We start from the raw sequence: 21,697 nt of genomic DNA on the forward strand, positions 1-21,697 counted from the left end.
AATTAGGCTTGGAAACTCAATAAAAAGTTTTGGGCACAGCAGTGTAAAACACTAAAAGGGAGAAGCTGACTGGTTTTCCACCAACAAAGGAAAAGGATCGTGCCTGTGCGCTTTGATTCATATATCTTGTGCTGCAGATATTAAAAGCTTATTCATAAATGAAAGCTGAGAATTGGAGGGTTATGCTTCATGCAGGGGGAGGTCCTGACAGCTGCATTTTGAGCCAGATAAATCTTCTAAAATGTCTTTAAATGCAACACCCCACAGAGCACATTGCAGTAGTCAGGTCTGGATTTCAGCCCTGCTTTTGTTAAGGCAGCTAGATGCTAATAGGTTCCTGCACCTTTAATAGTTGTGTAGAAGAGAGTATTTCAGAATGTGTAGCTGGGACACGTATTTGGTCATATTTTATGCGTCTTTTGCAAATGGTGGCCCTTTGTTGTGCTATTCTTGAAACCAACACCTGCCTTTCCCTTTCTCTTATTAGGCACCTGCTATTAGGGGTGGCTAAGAAGAGAAACGGAGAATGGCTGAGATAAATTTGAGTGAAATTCTCCTGCCAGATTCCTTAGAAACCAAAATACATTTGACAGGAAAGCCCATGAATCTCTCCTCACTTTTCTGCTTCTCCCTCCATCCTCTTCCCCACTTTGCCTGACAGCCTTTACTAACCTGCAGAGCGGAGGTAGACTTGTCAAGCTTTCAAAATGTGGAATACTGAAAAGGTCAGAGTAGTATAGTATGACAGAACATGTAAGTCATTAGAATTCTGATACCTCATTTGTAATGAGAAAGAGGGTGAGAGCAAACGGCTGTAAAACACTCTCTAAAACCTCGGGAAAACTTGATAGTTCTGTCGAGAGCAAAGTTCTCATCCCTGCCTATAAGGGCAAAGAGGATCTCTGCACTTCTTCTTCAAATGGGATGCGAAACTCGGAGGGTGTAATAATAGTAAGTATAATAATTAATGTAGTTTTTTGTCAACTGCTGTTGTTTTTTAACGGAACAAAGGGTATATGTCTTGGGTTGGGAGAAAGTGAAATGAATTGGAAGGTCAGGGGAAATGGGAGTGTGCTCATGTCATTTTCCTTTGATGTAGTTGTTGGCGTTAAACTCACATATAATGGCTTGCATGTAATCATCAGCAGGAATCAAGTGATGTTTCCTACATGTTCTGGCAACTCCTCGAAAAGCCAGAATGAAGGAGATGGGTTTTCAGTGCTTATCTTCAAATGTAATGTGTGAAGAAGAGGAATGACACAGGGCAGGGGTGGTTAGTGGATAGGAAGAAAAAGAGAAATGTTTACTGTGTTCTGGAACATAAGAGGACACAAGCTTCCATTTCACTGTAACTGAGCGAGCTCCCTCTAACATTTGCTATTTTGCTTCCTGCCTAAAGGGTAGAAAACTGGTTGGTATGGGGTTTCCTAGTCAATAAGGTTGTCATTTCATACAGTAAAAATCCTGGGAGCTTTTTTGAGTGGGGATTATTTAAGCCTTTCCCTCTGCTTTTTTCATCACATTTCCATACAGTGGTACCTCAGGTTACATAAGCTTCAGGTTACATACGCTTCAGGTTACAGACTCTGCTAACCCAGAAATAGTGCTTCAGATTAAGAACTTTGCTTCAGGATGTGAACAGAAATCGTGCTCTGGCGGCACAGCAGCAGCAGGAGGCCCCATTAGCTAAAGTGGTGCTTCAGGTTAAGAACAGTTTCAGGTTAAGAACGGGCCTCCGGAACGAATTAAGTACTTAACCCGAGGTACCACTATACTTACCTTTTGTCTGGCCCTTGTATGGATGAATGAGTCTGTCAATTTCATTTCCTCTGTTTTCCATTTTTTTCCAGCCCTAAGATCACTTCTTCACATCTCTATATCAACAGGCATTTTTAAAAGAAAGTTGTGTGCTGAGGCCTTCTGACCCCATTGCTCCCTAATTATGAAATATCCAGACAAGAAGGACAGCAAATATATAGTTTGGTTTCAATTAGGCCACAACTTTATAGATTAAAAATGTTTGGCTTAGGCATTGGGTAAGTCTGTCTGCTGGGGCGCATCTAATGGTAAACCACCAGTAGGGGGAGCCCTAATGACCTACATCAAATAAGGCTACCACCGAGGGGTTCCCATTGGAGGAGTGCTATGGCCCCTAACCCCACCTTGGCGTTTGGACAGAAGCATATCCTCCTGGATCAATTTACCAGGATACCCTTAACCAAGGAGGGGCAGACAGAGGCCACAACCTCCCCACTTACCCAATGCCTAACCACACAGTTATGTGTTTAGTTGTGGTGATTGCTATAAGGTAGATGAAAACCAAATGGCTGGTGCCAGTTTGCCAAGTGGAAAAAATTCTTACCCAGACCCAAATATGGCAACCAACAAGGTACGTAACAAGATCTCATCTGCTAGCAAGCAACCTATGTAAAACAGGGAGGAGGCCTAGGAATGAGGCCTGGCTAGACCTCAATTTATCCGCCCTGGGAGTGAACCCAAGTGATGCTTATTGTTCAGTTGGGTCTACCCCCTTGGGAATTCCAGCCCCTTGGCTAATCTGTGGGCAAGCTGGAATCCACCCAGGCAACGTTCCCAGGTCACAGACATGGAAAGTAAGTAGATGTCTAAAAAATAAAATAATAATCATCAGCATTTTAATGTGTATTTTTCCCATTGTGTTTTTACTATTGTATGCAATTTTGCCTAATGTACATATTTTTGCAAGCAATCATTCCCAATATAATGCATTTTTGTATACCATTTTCACTAATAAGTTCATTTTATGCTCACTTTTCCCTAATGTGCACATTTTTGTTGGGGAAATGCACTGCAAGATCCAGAGAAGTGTAAATTTCAAAAGTGTGAAGGCAGGGGGCATCTCATTCTATGTACAGTGGTGCCTCGCAAGACGAAATTAATTCGTTCCGTGAGTTTTTTCGTCTAGCGAATTTTTCGTCTTGCGAAGCACGGTGTCGGAAAAGTTTTGGAAAAGCTTCAAAAATCACCAAAAACCTCAAAAAAGGCTACCACACCGCGTTCTATGAGTTGCTCCTCGAAGTCAAGTCGCAACTGTATTAACGATGTTAAGAAAAAGGAAACAAACTTGCAAAAAACGCAAGACATTTTCGTCTTGCGAAGCAAGCCCATAGGGAAATTTGTCTTGCGAAGCAGCTCAAAAACCGCAAAACCCTTTCGTCTAGCGAGTTTTTCGTCTTGCGAGGCATTCGTCTTGCGGGGCACCACTGTATTGTTTTGAGAACAGTGAATTAGGTAGGCTTGCACTGAAATGCAAACAAAAATACTCTGTCTTAATACCCTGTCTTAATAGCAGTATGAACTCATAGAAAGCAGACAGATAGACAAACCACTTTCCAAAATATATAGTATATGTGCCATGTATCATTGGTACAGTGTTCAAGAACATGTTGTCATGTGACAAAGGTCTTTGAGAGCAGAAGCAGTAAAGTGTAGAAAGTGTTGAAAAGTGCTGAAAAGTGCAGATTCTTTCAGCTAGCTGACTCACTCTGACTCATCCTCTAGATCAGTGTTTCCCAACCTTTTTTGGGCAAAGGCACACTTGTTTGATGAAAAAAATCTCGAGGCACACCACCATTACAGCCCCGTGACGTCAGCGCACAGCGTCACGCCGGGAGGGACGCACGAAAGTGTAAGTTTCAATTTTTTTCCCTCCCCCTTGCCGGGGAACCTCCAAGCTTTGGGGGGGGGAGGAGGCAGCAAAGCGAGGCAGGAAGGAGAGCGCGGCTTGGCTGGGTGAGCTTTGGCAGGGGCAGGGAATGAGAGCCGCGAGGTGGGCGCTGTGGACGGAGGCGCTGCCCGCCGAGCTCGCAGGCAGCCAGGCAGGCAGACGGCGAGAGCCCCGCGCTGGGCGGCCTCTCCTCGCCACCGCCGCCCCGCCTCTCGCCGCCCGACTCGCCCGCCTCCCTCCAGGCAACATCTCGCGGCACACCAGGCAACATCTCACGGCACACTAGTGTGCCGCGGAACACTGGTTGGGAAACACTGCTCTAGATGACTCATTCCTTGTACAAATATTGTATCTTTTACAGGAAGACACAAGGAGCCAGGAAGGATAAATACAATGGGCTCTGTGTGATCTCCAGCCTAGACTAATCTTCTTTCGTTTTACCTTGCTCTCCTACATTATGTGTTTGTAAAGAAGTATGTTTTGCCTCAGTAAAGTTTTATTCATTTACTGTGAAGACTCTGCATTTTGACTTTGCTGTGCGACACATGTCCATGAGTAGAAAATAGTATTTTGGACAAGCAAATCAAAAGCCATAGAGACAAAGTAAAAACCTATTTTAATACAGGCAGTCTCATGCTACATCAAACAAGATTTCTAAAATGGTTCTGGGTCTCACAAGATTCTTGCTATAGACTGAGAAGAATAAATCAGACTGCTGTCTGGGTAAGGAGCACCCAATAGGAATGAAACTGTCAACAGGCCTCTCGGGTATAGCCAATCAGTTGACATCACTGTGGTTACACAAAATTATGGAAAAATGAACACCTCTTATCACAAAATGCAATCTTATAAAAGGAGACATGTCTGGTGATTACAGAGTTAATTATAGTTTATTCTATTTATTATCATTTTCTGAGAAAATACAATAGAAACCTGGGCCTAAATTTTGTTTCCTGCTAAGCCTCACAAGGGTGGTTTGAACAGTCTTTTTAAATGAAAAAAAAATCCCAATATGGTGCACTAATTATTCTTTCAATTTACAAAATGTCAAACTCCCCGTGATCCTTTTAATTTCTATGGGTGTTCCAAACTAGAGAGCTGTCTAGATGTTCTTTTAATTGAGCAGTACACCATGTGGTAAATGTAGATTAAAATATGTCTAATAATAACAGAAATAATACTTACAAAAGTGTCTTAACTCAGAATCTTGTTTAGTATAAAATAGCATAAAATCTGTTTCTGCTTATGCACTTTGAACCTAATCTGCTTTAATCACAGTTCTCTGATAGGTCCAAAATGGGGACTATAGTTTAACCAGGATCAAACTGTGCTTGGATAGCTCCTTCATGGCTGAGAGGAGATTCAAGATTCCCGGGCTCATAGCCCACGCTCTTAGCTGCTAAACTACAGAAGTAACTAAAGAGATACTGGAAAGGAGTCGGAATCATGTCTGCCACAGAATAAGGCTAGCTTACCTCCAGTATAATTCTAACCACTGAAACTAAACTCTTTTTATGTGTTGTTTTTGCATGCACAAAAGGCATAATAATAAGCCGTACTTGGGTTTTTATCAGCCATTGTGTCGATTTTGGGTTTGTCATCTTGCGGGGCCTACCTATTGAATCGAAAAGGTGCAATGCCTGAATATTAAGCCATAATCCATCATTGTACACATCCTAATTACTTTCTGTCCTCCCCCTCCATTGTCATCCCGGTCCAGCAACACATTACAAAAAAAGAAAAGAGAGGGAAGAAAGAAGAAGAAAAAGGACTTAGCAGGTTCATTTGCGCTGTGAGTTGCTATGCTCCACCGCATCTTTGTATGATCTGCGTGGTCTCTGTCCCCAGGAGGAAATTTGTGCATGCATACTGCATGTGAACTTTAGATAAATAAATAAACACATGAAACAGCTTCCAGATAATTGAAAGCGAGGGAAGGAGGGAAGCAGCAAAGAAAACAATGTCTCAGGGGGGAAGCAGGCTGAGGTGGCAGGTATGATTAAAATCCATATGATTTATGAGTAGGTGCATTGCTAACATGACATCCCTTCAGTTTTTGTTTGTTTTAGTGCACTTGACAATAAAGTTTCAATTCTCTCTCCCCCTCCCCGTCCCCTTCTCCTTCTCCTTCTTCTTCCTCGCGTTTCCTCCCACATAGCCCTTGCTGGAGGTTTCTGCTCCAGAGTGAGCCACGCAGGAATTCCGAGTGCCTGACTGAGCAGTAATTTAGCAAGCTCTCTGGTGCTCTTTTCCTGTCACCATTAACATGTCAATTCATTTTAATAGTCTGGGCATGCTCAGTGGGCATGCATTTCCTCAGTAAGGTATCCCATGAGCCCAACCCGCAATGCAGAAGTGTGTTAGAGCTTGTCTCTGGTTGCCGAGACTTCGGCGGGTTTATTTTCATTGTGGCCAAGTTTATATGTTGAGACAAAGCATGGGAGAAGGAGGGAGAATAATGTGGCAAATGAAGATCTTAAAATATTAAATGGGTTATTTATACATGTGTAATTGGTAATTTAAGGCTTGTGCGGAGAGTTAGATGATAAAGTCTGTTTTAGCCTCTTATTAACATGTGGCATAGATTTTTTTAAAAAAATGATCTGTCATTTCCTCTGATTTTTTTTAAATTATATGATATCATGCCACATTGTAAATTATCTGTAATCATTATTAATAGTTGAAGTGCCTTTTATATTAAATCAGAATTTAGTTGCCATCATTCTCAGATAGATCTGGATACGATATTTTCTGGCTCAATTATTAAAAATGGAGACTGTGGCACCATTGTTTTCAAGCATTCAGGTGCTTTTGTCCATCCTTTATGAGCTATGGCTTTAGTTTTAAAAGAAAGACAAGTACCGGTACATAGCTCTCAGTGGTACTCCCTTACACTTAAAGTGGCCCCTTTCTAAATGAAGACTGAAATCTAGTTCATACTGACTAGGGAGCAAGTCTGAGGTGTACAATACTTTGGAGTAATAATAAACATGCCTTGTATCATGCCCTGTGTACACTAAAGGAGCAATCACATGCAGACAAAGTTGGAATAAGACAAGCTGGGGTAAATTAAGGTGGGGTAGAGTCAGGGCCAGATTTAGGTTTCATGAGGCCCTAAGCTACTGAAGGTAATGGGGCCCTTTATATGTTACATTTTAGGGAGCAGGCTAGCAGACGGGGCCCTATTACTTACATCATAGGAGCCTACACAACACAAAACACTGTTGCTGTATGTAGGTTTTATTTCATTTGTTTTTACCTTATATTTTGGAAATGTACATCCAGGTTTTTTTCTTTACATTTTTGGGGGCCCCCAAGAGAGTGGGTCCCTAAGCTATAGCTTGTTTAGCTTATACGTAAATCCGGCACTGGGTAGAGTTACACCAGATCCAAACCCTGTTCATCACCAGGGCTGCCGCAGCAGCTGCTCTGGCTAAGCCTGCAGAGGGAGAATAAGCCTTTAAATTAGTGTTTTGTGCCAGGTTGTCAGGTCATGTGACCAAGTTGAATGGTTTAGGATCCAGCCTAAGTCCCCTCCCCTGGTCCCAACCCTGCACCCCCCCATAACTCTACTTTCTGGACTTATACTGGGCTTGGCTCAGCTGCTTGAGACAGGTGCAGCATATTATGCCAGTCTATCTTGGTCTAAACCACTGAGCCTAGGGCTTGCCAATCAGAAGGTTGGTGGTTCAAATCCCCACGATGGGGTGAGCTCCCGTTGCTCAGTCCCTGCTCCTGCCAACCTAGCAGTTCAAAAGCACGTCAAAGTGCAAGTAGATAAATAGGTACCGCTCCGGCGGGAAGGTAAACGGCGTTTCCGTGCGCTGTTCTGGTTCGCCAGAAGCGGCTTAGTCATGTTGGCCACATGAACCGGAAGAGTCGTCCGCGACTGGACCTAATGATAAGGGGTCCCTTTAACTATCTTCCTATGAGCCTGGGTTGGGGATTTAACACCAGCCAATCCTGGTGTAGCTAGGAATCAGCCATGCGACTCAGAGATCCACCACAACTTCAGCTGCTCATCCCAGTGGATCTTGCCATGGGATTGATGTATGGATCAAGTATAGCAGGATATTGCATTTTAATGTTGGAATAACCATGAAATCCTCAGGTTTTAATTTCATTTCTAAAAGAGTTGACTTTATTTTTGTAACATCGTTAATGCATTCTACTATTTTTCTATTGTGTGAGGTAAGAACTGGCAATCAGTGCAAAACAGAAACACAGCAGAAAGTGTTCCCCCCACCCCAGGAATGCATTAGTACTTGGGCATCATTACAGAAGAGTAGGTAGAAAACAATGTTCGGAATGTTTAACTTGACATGGGGATACCCTCAGCACTGGCCATATATGGTATGAACTTGCTTTAAAATGTGGAATCCATAAAGCATCTTTTTAAAAGGAAGGACAGTAAAAGAGAGAGGAGAAGAAAAACAATAGCAACATTTTGTATTTGACACAACACGCTACAAGTTTTCTGGCACACTTTTGACAAAAGAAAGATCTAGGATGGCATTTGTGGTATGCAAAGTCCCCATAACTTCATGTGTTCTTACTAAATTCTGTACAAAACATGGGCACACAATCACCATGGCCAGCACAACGTAACGGGGGGGGGGGCTGGGAGGAGCCATTTGCTATGGATTGCAATGGCTGAAGCTGTGCTTCACCCTTGCTTTCAAATAGCCTCCAATTTAATCTATTCCATGGTTTGGAGGCAGCTAAGGCCATACTTATACCATACATTTAAAGCACTATGCTAATGGTTTATAAACAGTCACAGCTTATACTGGCCTCAGTCGAGTATACCTGAAGGAGCTTCTCCACCCCCATAGTTCAGCCTGGACACTGAGATCCAGCGCCGAGGGCCTTCTGGCAGTTCCCTCACTTTGAGAAGCAAAGTTACAGGGAACAAGGCAGAGGGCCTTCTCGGTAGTGGCGCCCACCCTGTGGAAGGCCGTCCCACCAGATGTCAAATGAATAAACCACTATCTGATGTTTAGAAGGCATCTGAAGACAGCCCTGTTGAGGGAATTTTTTAAATGTTTTAATGTATTTTTAATCACCTGTTGGAAGCCGCCAAGTGTGGCTGGAAATGGGCGGTGTATAAGCAATAACTTTATTATTATTATTATTCCAGAGAATTCTGGGTGCTGTAGTTTTTTATGAGTACTAAGAGTTGTTAGGAAACCCTGTTCCCCTCACAGAGTTCCCTGGGAAGAGGGATACATTGTTAAACCACTCTGGGAATTGTAGCTCTGGGAGGGGAACAATAGCTAACCAACTCCCAGCACCCTTAACAAACTACGGGTTCCATAATTATTTGAGGGAAGACATGGCTGTTTAAACTGGTATCAATGTGCTGTAAATGTATGGTGTAAATGTGGCCTAAGACATGCAAACTGAGAAGTCAGCCTCTGAAGACAGAAACATACAGTGGTACCTTGGGTTAAGTACTTAATTCGTTCTAGAGGTCCGTTCTTAACCTGAAACTGTTCTTAACCTGAAGCACCAACTTTAGCTAATGGGGCCTCCTGCTGCCACTGCACTGCTGCCGGGCGATTTCTGTTCTCATCCTGAAGCAAAGTTCTTAACCCAAGGTACTATTTCTGGGTTAGTGGAGTCTGTAACCTGAAGCGTATGTAACCCAAGGTACCACTGTATGTACATTTCAGCATTTAGCATTCTGCTCCTCTTGGTTTTAGGATATAATTGAACTCTTGATTAAAGTCCTGGGTTAGATGCTAATCTCCTATTTGGCCCTGTATCCAAAGTTACACAGAGTCGACCCATTGAAATTAATGAACATGGCTAAGTTAGATTTATTAATTTCAGTGGGTATATTCTGAGTAGAACCTAGCTGGATATGACCCCAATACTTCGGTCTGTTTACATTTAGGGGGTAATGTTCAGATCTGCTCAGTCAGCAGCAGCATAGTAACAAAGAAAGAAAGAAAGAAAGAAAGAAAGAAAGAAAGAAAGAAAGAAAGAAAGAAAGAAAATATAGTAACCTTCCAGCATGCAGCACAGCTTGGAGTAGAACATAAGGGGTAAATAAAATTATGTTATGACCCATCCTGTAATCTCTAGAGAGTGACATGTGAAAGTACTCCTGTGTATTAATCTTGGATATTTGGACTAATCCATAAACTGCTAAATTATGCACTCACAGACATTACTATAATTAATGAGAATCACACATGAAAGTGTATAGAAAGCCACAGCCCTAAGTGGTGTGCACCTGCTAATAGATGCCGATAATTACATAAGAATATGTGCCTGGTACCTCAAAGCTTTAATCAAAACTTACTTTCGGACTCACTTTAACTTGGCGAATATGTTTTCATTAATGTCTGTTAGATTTCTTAGGTTCAGTTCCTTGCTTCAGCAAAAAAGAGCATAGGTGAAATATACAGTGAAACTACTAAGTCTAACTGTGAAAACTCTCAATACCATCATAATGGCCACAAGATGAAAGGTTTGTCTCTAATGCCATTTCTGCTGAAACCCCAGAGAGCCAAGGCTGGTCAGTGTAAGCTAGATGGACCAATGGTCTAACTCAGTAGAAGGCAGCTTCCTGCATTCCTATGCTTTCCATCACCCTAAGACTACTGGTCCATTTCCCATTAGTCCCATCAAATTGCTCAGTACTAAGAGGTACCAAATGTGTGAAGAAACCAGCAGGAACAGCAGCACCACATGTACCAGCCATTCCCCCACCTGGAGGACATGGGGCTGGTGGAAGTCTGAAGGGAACTACAGTGGTACCTTGGGATGCGAACGGGAGCCATTCCGGAGCTCCGTTCACATCCTGAAGCGAACGCAACCCGTGTCTGCGTGTCTGTGCGTGCTGCGTTTCCCCGCTTCCATGCATGCGCGTGACATCATTTGACCGTCTGCGCATGCACGTGTGGCGAAACCTGGAAGTAATGCACTCCATTACTTCTGGGTCACCACGGAGCGCAACCCAAAAATACTTAATTCGAAACACATTTATCCCGAGGTATGACTGTACTGCAATACACAAAGGGTTTCTTCCATGGAGTTGACCCAGTTTCCTGCCCCTGTGCTGAAAACCCTGTATGCGCAGAAGTGTTCTGTAGTGGAAAATGTGGAAGAAAAACCAAGGAGGTTCCCTTGAGGGTGGCCCAGCTAGGCCTTGATTGTCCAGATTAGGAGCCCTGGTTGAGGCAGGTACAGATAGTTCAGGGCAATGTGGTGAGAGGGTGATGGACCAAACGCTGCTGAGGCTTCCCATGGTTGGATTTGGTATGTGGGGGAAGGACTCTCCTCCCTGGAAGAGAGGGGAGTGGTTGTGGCCGGGAGCCCGAGCACCGCCCCTAGCAGGGGGTGTTGCCCCCTGCCTCCACCTCACCTGGCTGGCACCCACGCCCCTCTGGGGGCATCCAACCAGGTGCCTCAGGGGGGCGTGTCCAGCAGCCTTTTGCTGCAGCGCCAGCCTCTCCCCGGTCTCATTCGTCGCTGTCGTCTCGTCGCGAGTGCCTTCAATTTTGGGGTATTCCGTTAAAGGAATCTGGCGGTCGTGTGTTCTGTCCGATGCCTGCTTGGCGGGAGGCCATAGCACGACCCTTGGTGACATCAGGGGGGAGCCTATAGTTGGATTAGCATCAACAGGCTCCACCTACTGGTGAATAAACCCACTTGTTTTGAGATCCAATGCCTAAGCCAATACCTTTTCACTGCTGTAATCAATAAAGTTGTGGCCTTTCCATGCCCATTAACCTTATATCATGTGTCCGTGTGTATTCATTTCACATTGCGGGGGTCGGGTCCTCGAACCACAATTGTTCCTTTGGGGTTATTTTTTGGTGGCAGAGGGTTTTGTATCCCTGTGTAAGAAGGTTTAAGGAGGTTTACTGTTTGAGGAGTTTTGATTCTGTTACTGTTGTCCTTTTCTGTTGAAAAAACAGAATCTTTTCCTTCATATGTTGACCAGCAAAGAACCTTTAAAGAAGCTGGCAAAACATGTTCCCTTTCAGATTGGCACCAAAAGAATTGGCAAATTCCACTTGGGCACTTGAACTGCTCCACCACTTTGGCATCTGTGCAGCTCTGATATGGGACAACTTCTTCCCATTTTTTTTCCAGGAGGCTCCCAGTGACACTAAGAGCTCAGGTGGGTACAATCAACATGAAAAATATGCACTGCAACCTCTCCCTTTAAATGCAACAATGTAATCGGATTTCAAGTCTTCTTGCCTACCTCAGTTACAGCTTTATGGAGATTAATTAGTTTTTAGCCCCCAGTCACATGATCCTTTCTGACTGCTTCTAAGCTGCATTTGCTATCCAACTAGAACCTGCAAGATGCCCTCTGCCCCAGAGGACAGATTAAATTTTAGTACTGGTTGCCTTCCTCCTTTGATTTAAAGGTGGATTGTTATAGCCAGAGTTCAATTATTTTGTTGTTAATTGGCTATGTTCTGTTATCCTTTTGGGGGACAATCTGAATGTCTGAAGAAAGTGTAAGAGCAAGAGAATGAAGGCAATAATTTCCAAATAATAAACAAAATCAACAGCACTATTCAACCATGCAGCCTTTTCCCTCTGAAGGTGTACAGCTGTGGCCTATATTCCAATTATGTGTGTGACATTGACAGTGCTCTGTTCATGTATGCTTAGCTTTTAAATATAACCCCTGCTACACACACACACACACAAGCAATAGGCAAAATAGGTTTCTCTTTTTCTCATTTCCCCAATTTCATGTTCACTTCTCCACATCAGTTTGCTCTTCTTTTAAAAAGGTTCTTGTGAAAATTAATCAGCATTTTAGTGTGAATTTCTCCTAATACCCTTGCAACTTTGCAAACTGGACACATTTTTGAAAATCAATTTCCCCTAATAGAATGCATTTTAGTATTGTTGTCTTTGCCAACATATGCAATTTTTATGCACAGTTTACCCCAGTATATCCATTTTTGTATACATTACTAGCAGGATAACTGCACTGCAAAATTCAGAGCAGAGCAAATTTTGAAGAAATCTTGTGTTCTGGTTTGCATCTTGTTTCATAAAGTGCGAGTTCAGTAGTTTCACCTTTAAATGCAAACTGAATGAAATCCCCCCAAAAGCTAACACACATGCACACACTTCCTGTTTAGATTGCTTTCTTCCCTGCTAGAGAAATTTATTTTATTAATTTATTTTTTATTTTTTTACTTATTATTATTATTATTATTATTTATTATTATTTATACCCCGCCCATCTGGCTGAGTTTCCCCAGCCACTCTGGGCAGCTCCCAACTGAGTGTTAAAAACAACACAGCATTAAATATCAAAAACTTCCCTAAACAGGGCTGCCTTCAGATAATAATAATAATAATAATAATAATAATAATAATAATAATAATAATAATAATAATAATAATAATTTATTATTTATACCCCGCCCAACTGGCTGGGTTTCCCCAGCCACTCTGGGCGGCTTCCAAAAGAATATTAAAATACTATGATACATCAAACATTAAAAGCTTCCCTAAAAGATGTCTTTTAAAAGTAGGATAGCTGCTTATTTTCTTGACATTTGATGGGAGGGCATTTCACAGAGCAGCACCACTACCGAGAAGGCCCTCTGTCTGGTTCCCTGTAACCTCACTTCTCGCAATGAGGGAACTGTCAGAAGGCCCTCGGCGCTGGATCTGTGTCCGGGCTGAACGATGGGGGTAGAGACGCTCCTTCAGGTATACAGGACCAAGGCCGTTTAGGGCTTTAAAGGTCAGCACCAACACTTTGAATTGTGCTCAGAAACATACTGGGAGCCAATGCAGATCTCTCAGGACCGGTGTTAAGTGGTCCTGGTGGCCAGTCACCAGTCTAGCTGCTGCATTCTGGATTAATTGCAGTTTCCGGGTCACCTTCAAAGGTAGCCCCACATAGAGCACATTGCAGCAGTCCAAGCGGGAGATAACTAGAGCATGCACCACTCTGGTGAGACAGTCTGCGGACAGGTAGGGTCTCAGCCTGCGTACCAGGTGGAGCTGGTAGACAGCCACCCTGGACACAGAATTAACCTGTGCCTCCATGGACAGGTGTGAGTCCAAAATGACTCCCAGGCGGTGCACCTCGTCCTTCAGGGGCACAGCTACCCCATTCAGGACCAGGGAGTCCCCCACCCCTGCCCACCCCCTGTCCCCCATGCATCTAGCCATTTTCACCCCAACCACACAAACTCTCTCAGATTGTGATTTGCAACACACAGAAACAAGTGATAACACTGCTTTTAAATGTGTGGATTTAGAGATGGCTGGACAGAGGGACAGATAGGGAAGATAAAGTGATTTGACACTGGATACATTTATGAACTTGGGAACAACTATCCTCGTTAAAATAATTATAAAATGGTTTTAAAACATGCCAACCCCCTTTCCTTGATTTGAACCCAGTTGATCTAAGGAAGCTGGTTGTTTTTTTTCAGGCATCAGAGACAAAACTCTCAAATAATTGGTAGGGACATTACACACACAGCTATGTGGGTTGCTGCTCCTGTTACTTATCTGTCATTTCCAGCAGATCCCGTATAACAATATGTTTTGGTTCAATAGGAATTCTCCTTGGTAATGTATGGCATGTGGTCTAGGAGCAGGCCAACAAGGCTGTTCAAATGCCCAGGTGTTACAAACCTCTAATTCTTATTAGGAAATCAAAAACATCTCCTTGCATTGCCTGCAGAGCTTGGATTTTTGCCTTTGGCTGTAGCCCCAGACTTCTGCCTATGAAGTCATCCTTCCATGCCTATACATGGAAAGAGGCCAACATAGATGCCATCATAAGGGATTCAGCTAAGCATATGCTGAGAAAATTGTGGCATCCATATACTGTGCATGGAATAGAGTTGACTAAACACACTGGTAAACTGAAGGTTATGGCCGTGAAAAAGGAAACATAGGTTTGCTGAAACTGCAATTTAGGGATTGTTAACAGTTATTTCCTGGCTCTGCATTGTAATATTATCAACACGTTCTGTTCCACGACTTCTCTTGCCTTGCTTGAATGACTATAAGTAAAGCAAAAGGTATTTTATATTGTTTCCTGTTCTTTTTTTCCAAAACAGAGGAAACATGAGAGACCCAAACATCTCTGGTGGCTGGTGGTACGCTGAATAGAGGGGGGGCACCTAGAAGAAATGCTTCCATCTTGGGACAAAGATATAATTGTGTTTTGTGCTACATTAGGATATGAAATTAAACAAATGTAGTTAAAGGGATTCAGATTTGAGATAGCAGATATAAATAGCAAGCGTTCACACAGAAATCAAAAGAAGACAGATTATGTATTTTATAACTGAAATTGCTTGGCACCAATTCTAAATTGAGTTATCACGTTTGGTGAGAAGCAACTGGGTTTTATGATCTAAAACCTGGCTTCACATTAAATCAATTTTAAAATCATAATAAAGTAACTTTGCCATTATTTAATTCACCTTGTTAAAAAAAAATTTAAAAAATGAGAAAATGCAATTAGGGTTGAATTTGTGTGAATTTTGCAATGCTCATAAAAATGTCGGGTTGGATTCGTGTAAATTCCCACTGACATCAATGGAACTTTTAAATTGCTCCATTGATTTCAATGAGAACTAAATGCAACTAGCTTACCTTGCAATGCTGTACATGTCTGCTCACAAAGAAGACCACTGAGTGCAATAGGACTTACAGGTAAATATGAATAGCGTTGTAGCCTTAATCTGGAACAAAGCTGTAACAGGTATAACACAAACTTTCATGGTCAGCAAAACAAGCATGGATAGAAACATGGAATGAGAAGGTACGGTTCCTAAATAAGGTAAGATAAAAGCTATTTGTCCTCTTCTTCTCACACACTGAGAAATATATTGGGTCTAATAATCTGGCATGTTGAGGAGCATTTCAGATACCAGAAACCCTAGGGAACTGCATTATGCTCAGTAGTATCCCAAGTATGAAGACTCAAATAAGAGATACCTATCCTTTATCAGGAATACTGAATCATTTCTAAGAATTTAGGGAGCTCTGGGAAACACACAATTCCAAGGTAATTCTCTTCTCTGGGGCATTGCTGCCACAAGTCACATCCACATCATATGATGAAAGCACTCTTACAACACTTTAACCATCATATCATTCCTCAAAGAATCTTGGGAACTGTAGTTTGTTAAAGCTGGTGATGATCGTTAGGAGACCCCTCACACAGCTGCACTTCCCAACACACCCTTAGCAAACCACAGTGCCTAGGATTCCTTGAAGAAACCCATTGCTATTCAAGTGGTGTAAGTACTTTAAATGGGTGGTTTGGGTGTGGCCATAGTGTTTCCTGACAAAGTGGAGATCCTGGCACTAAGTCTCCCTGACACTCGCTTCCAGAGTTGTCTGACGGAAGGGTAAAAGGCTGCGGGAAGGGAGAGCTAGTGTTAGAAGTGACCATTATGGGCTGGGCCCAAACTTCAAAAGGTTGCTTGCCAACCCCATTCTGAAATTCTGTGCCATCAATGCAGAGTTGAATGAATGAAACTTTATTTGCATCAGCTGTTGGCCATAGCAACAAAAAGCATTGTGATAAACACAGAACAAAATAAAAGTGGGTTATATAAAACACAGTTTAGGGTCCTGAATCAGCAGTCAAATAGTGGACCTTATTCTGATTGATCCAGCTAGAAACCTTGCAACCTTTGCAGTCATCTGCTCCTCTTGATCTGCCAGGAGAAATGACACCGTGGCAGTGGTTGTGCGGCCCGGAATGGTCAATAAGAGGGGTAATAATCTCATTCCTCAGGTCTTTGTAAAGAGTGCACGTGATTCGGTGCTGCCATCTCTGCAGGGACATAAGCATTTTTCGTATGGAATCTGTTGGAATCGTCCCTCAAGTACAGCTGAGGTCAGTGCATTCAGTCTTGCAAGGGTAAAGGTGTGTCTATATTTTGGAATTGCTAGGTTATACAAATAGTGTGCCAGAGAGTCAAAGTGGAAGGATAGAAAATGGTCATACCATGGGCAAAATTTCCTTATTGTGGCCAAGTTGTTCTGACGCTCGATATCATTTAGGGGTTGGCAAATTAAACTGTTTGCTTTGCTATAACCCACAGTGAGTAGCTGTTGTGGGGATAAACCACAAGAGTGAAGTTTTTGGTTGACAATTTTCAACCAGCTACTCTTGTGACAGTCTTGTTGCACTAGGGATATTAGACCGGGGGGATTTGAGCTAAGGCCAGGATCATTGTGACACCAGAAGCCAGTAGACTAGTTCATTTATGCTGGCATTTTCTCTACTATGTGCTATGTTTGAGAGCTTTAAATGGCATGCCAAAGGATGCTGCAGATTTGAAAGAATCCCATAATTTCATGGGCATACAGCTAGTATGGTAAGGAACCACAGGGAGAAATATGTTCAATAGGTTACATATTGATGGCTTTTAAGAGTGTGTCCTTTGATGATACCTGTTAGCTACTAATGCAGTCAAACTAACAATGTTTCATTGATATCAGATCCAGTTCAGTAATATTTATTGCAATCTATAATGTAGAGTCAGCCCTGTACCAAAGTAGGAGACACAAGTATTTATGATTATTAGTACAATATTGAAGCATCCTGAACCAATTACTGATCCAATTACCATGTCATTATTATCTTCTGAATAGAGCTTGATTTGTCAGTGATAAATATGAAGCAATTAAACCACCTTTTTACATAATAAAACACTGCAGGTGTTTATTCTTAAGGCTTTATGGATACCAACAACCAATAGATTTAATTAAATATCCCTTGCAATAAATGGAGATTTCATTAAATTGTTCTAACATTAGTGCATCTTTTTAGTCAGTGCTGCTGAAAGATATGATTAGACTTTATTTTGCTTAAAAGCTGCACTAAATGACCAAACAATATGACTCCAGCGTCCAAATCTTCCAAATAATTCATGAGACTTATTTAAAGAACATTTGATTGGCTTCTAAGATTATTACTTTGATCTGGAGGGAGAAAAGTTGACTTTTATGTTTTTTTTGGGGGGGGGAGCTGTGTGTGAAAGAAATGAATGCTTTTATTAACACAAATACACAGATTAAGTTCTACTAAGTATATTTGCTAGAAAATGTCTCGTTAAATTAACTTGCACTTACTTCTGAGTAAATAAGTATATGATTAAGGATTTATTTGTAACCTTATTCTTATCAATCAAGGCATTCCTGATTATGAGTCAATCTGGGTTACCGAAGAGCCAAACTAGATGTTATGTAAATAGCAGCCATGAGAAGGTTGAACAGTATTAGGACCATAGTAGGGGGGAGGGGAGAGAATTTAACCCTTTCCTGCCTTTCATGGTCATGGCAAAATCCCTGCTCCCCCCAAAAGCATCCTGCTATTTGCATTGGGATGAAAACCTTGATTGGTGCTAACAGGGACTTATCTCAACATTCAAATAGAACCCTGGGAATTGTTTGTTTGTGTGTCCATTTTCATTGGGACCACAACAGTTAAATACTGGGTGACCTTTGGCCACTCACTCTTTCTCAGCATAACCTACCTTGCACAGTTGTGATAACTAAAGGGGAGAAATTAAATGTGTCACCCCGATCTCTTTGGAGGACCCCTTGCCCTTCCACAAGTTGAAGGGCTCCTTCCATTCATGGATGGGAATGAGAGCCAGCAGAAGAACCCTATTGGCCAAGGCAGGGCAGTGGGAAGTGTTGCTTTTTGCCAATTCTACTCTCCCTGTCACATTTCTAACACTGTTCCCAAGTGTCTCCCAGCCCTCCAGAGCAGATTTTGTAGGAGACTTTGTGGGCTCTAGGGGTGAGATGGACTCGGCAAAAATCACCCCTCTTTCTCCAGTGGGAGCATCCCTGGAGGGGATTTCTACTCACAGGAATTCCGGATCCCACCCAGCATTTCCAGGTTCTTTCCAATGTAAGGTTATACCAACTGGCTATCATTTCATTAGGGAAAAATGGCGACCAGTCTTCCAGTCATGGAATTGGGCCTTCCGAACAAACAAAAAGACATTGAGGTGACATGGTGCAGTCAAAGCTTCTTACTTTGCTCTTTCTTTTGCCCTGTTTAAAACAGTACCTGTGTTTTCTACTGCCAATGAGATTAGAATTTGAATACAATCAATAGAGTGACTGCTAAGAATCCCTTCGCCAGCATAATTTAAATCGCACAATGAAGTATGTAAAGGGGAAAAATGTACCATACTGCTAGGCACTCACCTTCGAAGTGTGAAGTGGTAGCTGGGGGGGGGGGATTTATCCATTGATGCAGTGTGAACCTGTCTGTGTTAATATAGAATAATATATGTTTCAGGATTGTTAGTCTGTAATTAAGGAAGGGATGCCTATATTTTTTTTGTTTTGTTTCTTCTTAATTGGATTACATTAGCAGGCATTCCTCCTTTTCTTGTGAGATCTTTGGAGAACCCTGCTGTAGAGTTTGTAAAGTCAAGTTGACAACACATAAAAGTGTCATCAGTCCATTTTATTTTACTGAGAGCGGAAGTACAGATCAAGAAAAGTTTTGGAGCAATTCACATCTTACTGATAAATCCCACATTGATTTTAGTAGTTTAAGATGGGAGTCCCCTCTTCTAGCCCACACACTTTTGTCTTCCAAAACTGTTGACCTACAAAGGGGCAAACATTCATGCTTGTTGAAGTGATCCTTATGATGAAAAGGTACAGAATATAAAACAAATTATAGTGCATCTATGTGTGTGTGTGTGTGTGTGTGTGTGTGTGTGCGTGCTGGTGGTGTTTTTTCCTATTTCTTTTTAAAGCAACTTAATAGAAAATGAAAACTTGGTTCCAGGGAACACTTAATTCAAACTAAGTGAAGCAATAACCCCAGGAATAAATTCATGGACTACAATTAAATATATTTGCAATAAGTGGTTTGGTTGGAAACACCTATTCCCTTCACGGATAAAATAAAACCTGCCTCCTGCAAATGCCAAAATAAGTTAAATGAAGATGCTTTTAACAAGGTTATTACTTAAGCAATGACAGGTTTACAGATTTTAGCACCACTGGGTTTTCACAGGAGCTGCAGCAAGTGCTAAAATAACACACACCTTCAGGTTCATTAAATTCACCCGCATGATGAAAGAACTGATATTTTGATATATTGCTATTGTGCCTCAAAGAACTGTCTATAAATAAAGCAGACTAATAACAACTGTTTTAAGTGTTCAAAACAATAATATAATGTCTCTGAGTTTATCTGCTCAGGGTGGAGAGTAACGTGCTTAAGCAGAATTATGATCTTCGCAGTGTTTGATTTCATTTTTTCCAGGAATTTAGTCATGTATCTACTACAGGGGTGTTGTACAAAAAAGCTTTATCCTTCATTTCAGGCTTTTTAATAGTTAAACTACAAGCAACCTTGGAGAAGGAAAACATACATTATGTAGGCTCACTTTCTAAATGCTTACTAAATGTGCTAATTTAAAGGTGAGCTATCTTAAAGGTGAACTGGTTTATTAGTGGGTGCATATTAAGCGGTGATAATGTTAGCATAAAGGGTACCTTTAGTAGGTTTGCTATTTTTGTAATTGAGAAACACTGATATCCAACCAGTACTGTCTGTTTGGGGAAGGGCCACTGCTGGTGTAAAGGGGGGGGGAGAGGCAGAATTTCTAATAAATCAATAGAGCAAGGCCTTTAGAGACCTGGAAGACATATGGACGGTAATAGAGTATCTCAGGTTGTCTTGTGAATGATTCCATCTGGATGAGGGCTTGGTGTTATTCACAGCCTTCTTCTCCCCTAAAACACCTTCAATCTTATCCACAGCCTCGATCTCAAATGTCAGACCACCTGGGATATGCAGCTGTCAGGCTGAAAGGGGAGCTGCCTGGGACTAGCCCTAGCCTGCTCATCAAGCAGATACTGTCACTGACAAGCAGGGAATGCTAGGTGCACGAGGGTGACAGGAGTATCAAGGGCAGGGAAAAGTGCATGACTTTGGATTTAAAATGCAACAGCAACAAAAATTATATGTGTACACACACACACACACGCGACAAACAAAATATGATACTTGAAGTATGTGTTTCTGTTAGCACGGTGATGTATAACGGGAGATTTAGTGCTTTATTTCAAAGCCGGTATAGAAATAAATGTCAGCCAACATCCATTTCTCTAAAACGGGCAGATTCTTTGCTCGTTGTCACCCAAGTAAATCTTCAGTGAATGTTCCACAGCCATACTCATAAGAGAAAGGGAGGCGAGGACATGTTTGTGTTATTACGTTTGGTTTAAAGCATTTTGCAGACCGATCATGGTGACAGTCTTTTCCTCTCTCCCTTGTCAGCAGTAAATACTATTCTTGGAATATATATATAGGTTCAAACCTCATTCTCCTTGGATGTAAGGTTTCTCTCTCTCTCTCTCTCTCTCTCTCTCTCTCTCTCTCTCAGAGTATGCCTATGATTTGAGTTAGAAGATCATTGGCATTTATTATTAAGTTAATTCTTCACCTGACTGTGAGTCAGCCAAGTGCAACAGGCACTTTCAGCAGACAGAGTGCAAATACTCCATCGTTTGTCAGGGGCTGAATGCAAACTGTGGGCAGGTACCTTGGAGAAAGTTGTGTTAAAGGCAGCCAGCAACCTGGGGGCAAGCTTAACGGGAGCAAAGAGCTGAAACGAGAAAAGAAAGCAGGGAAGACAGTTGGTGGTGGCTTCCCTCCCAACCCAGGAGGATCATGGGACACAATGTCAAATTTCCATCTTAAATGGTCTCAGCTCCCTTCTGCAGTGAGCATTCCTGGTGACACAGGGATCAAGGAGCTGCTGCTTAATCTACAGGATGCCTCTCTTTTCAGATAGTATAGTTTCAAATATGAACTGCTTGTGTACAAGGCCAACTTTATCATTAGGCGGGATTAGGCAGCCACCTTAGGGGCCAGATGCTAGCGGGCAGGTGGTGGCAGTGAGGTGTTACAAGACAAAGCAGTAGGTGCCGCTAACCCATCCTGCATCCCTTAAACTAGCTTCATTCCCT

The sequence above is a fragment of the Podarcis bocagei genome (assembly GCF_964188305.1).
Source record: "Podarcis bocagei genome assembly, chromosome: 1".
Lineage (NCBI taxonomy): Eukaryota > Metazoa > Chordata > Lepidosauria > Squamata > Lacertidae > Podarcis > Podarcis bocagei.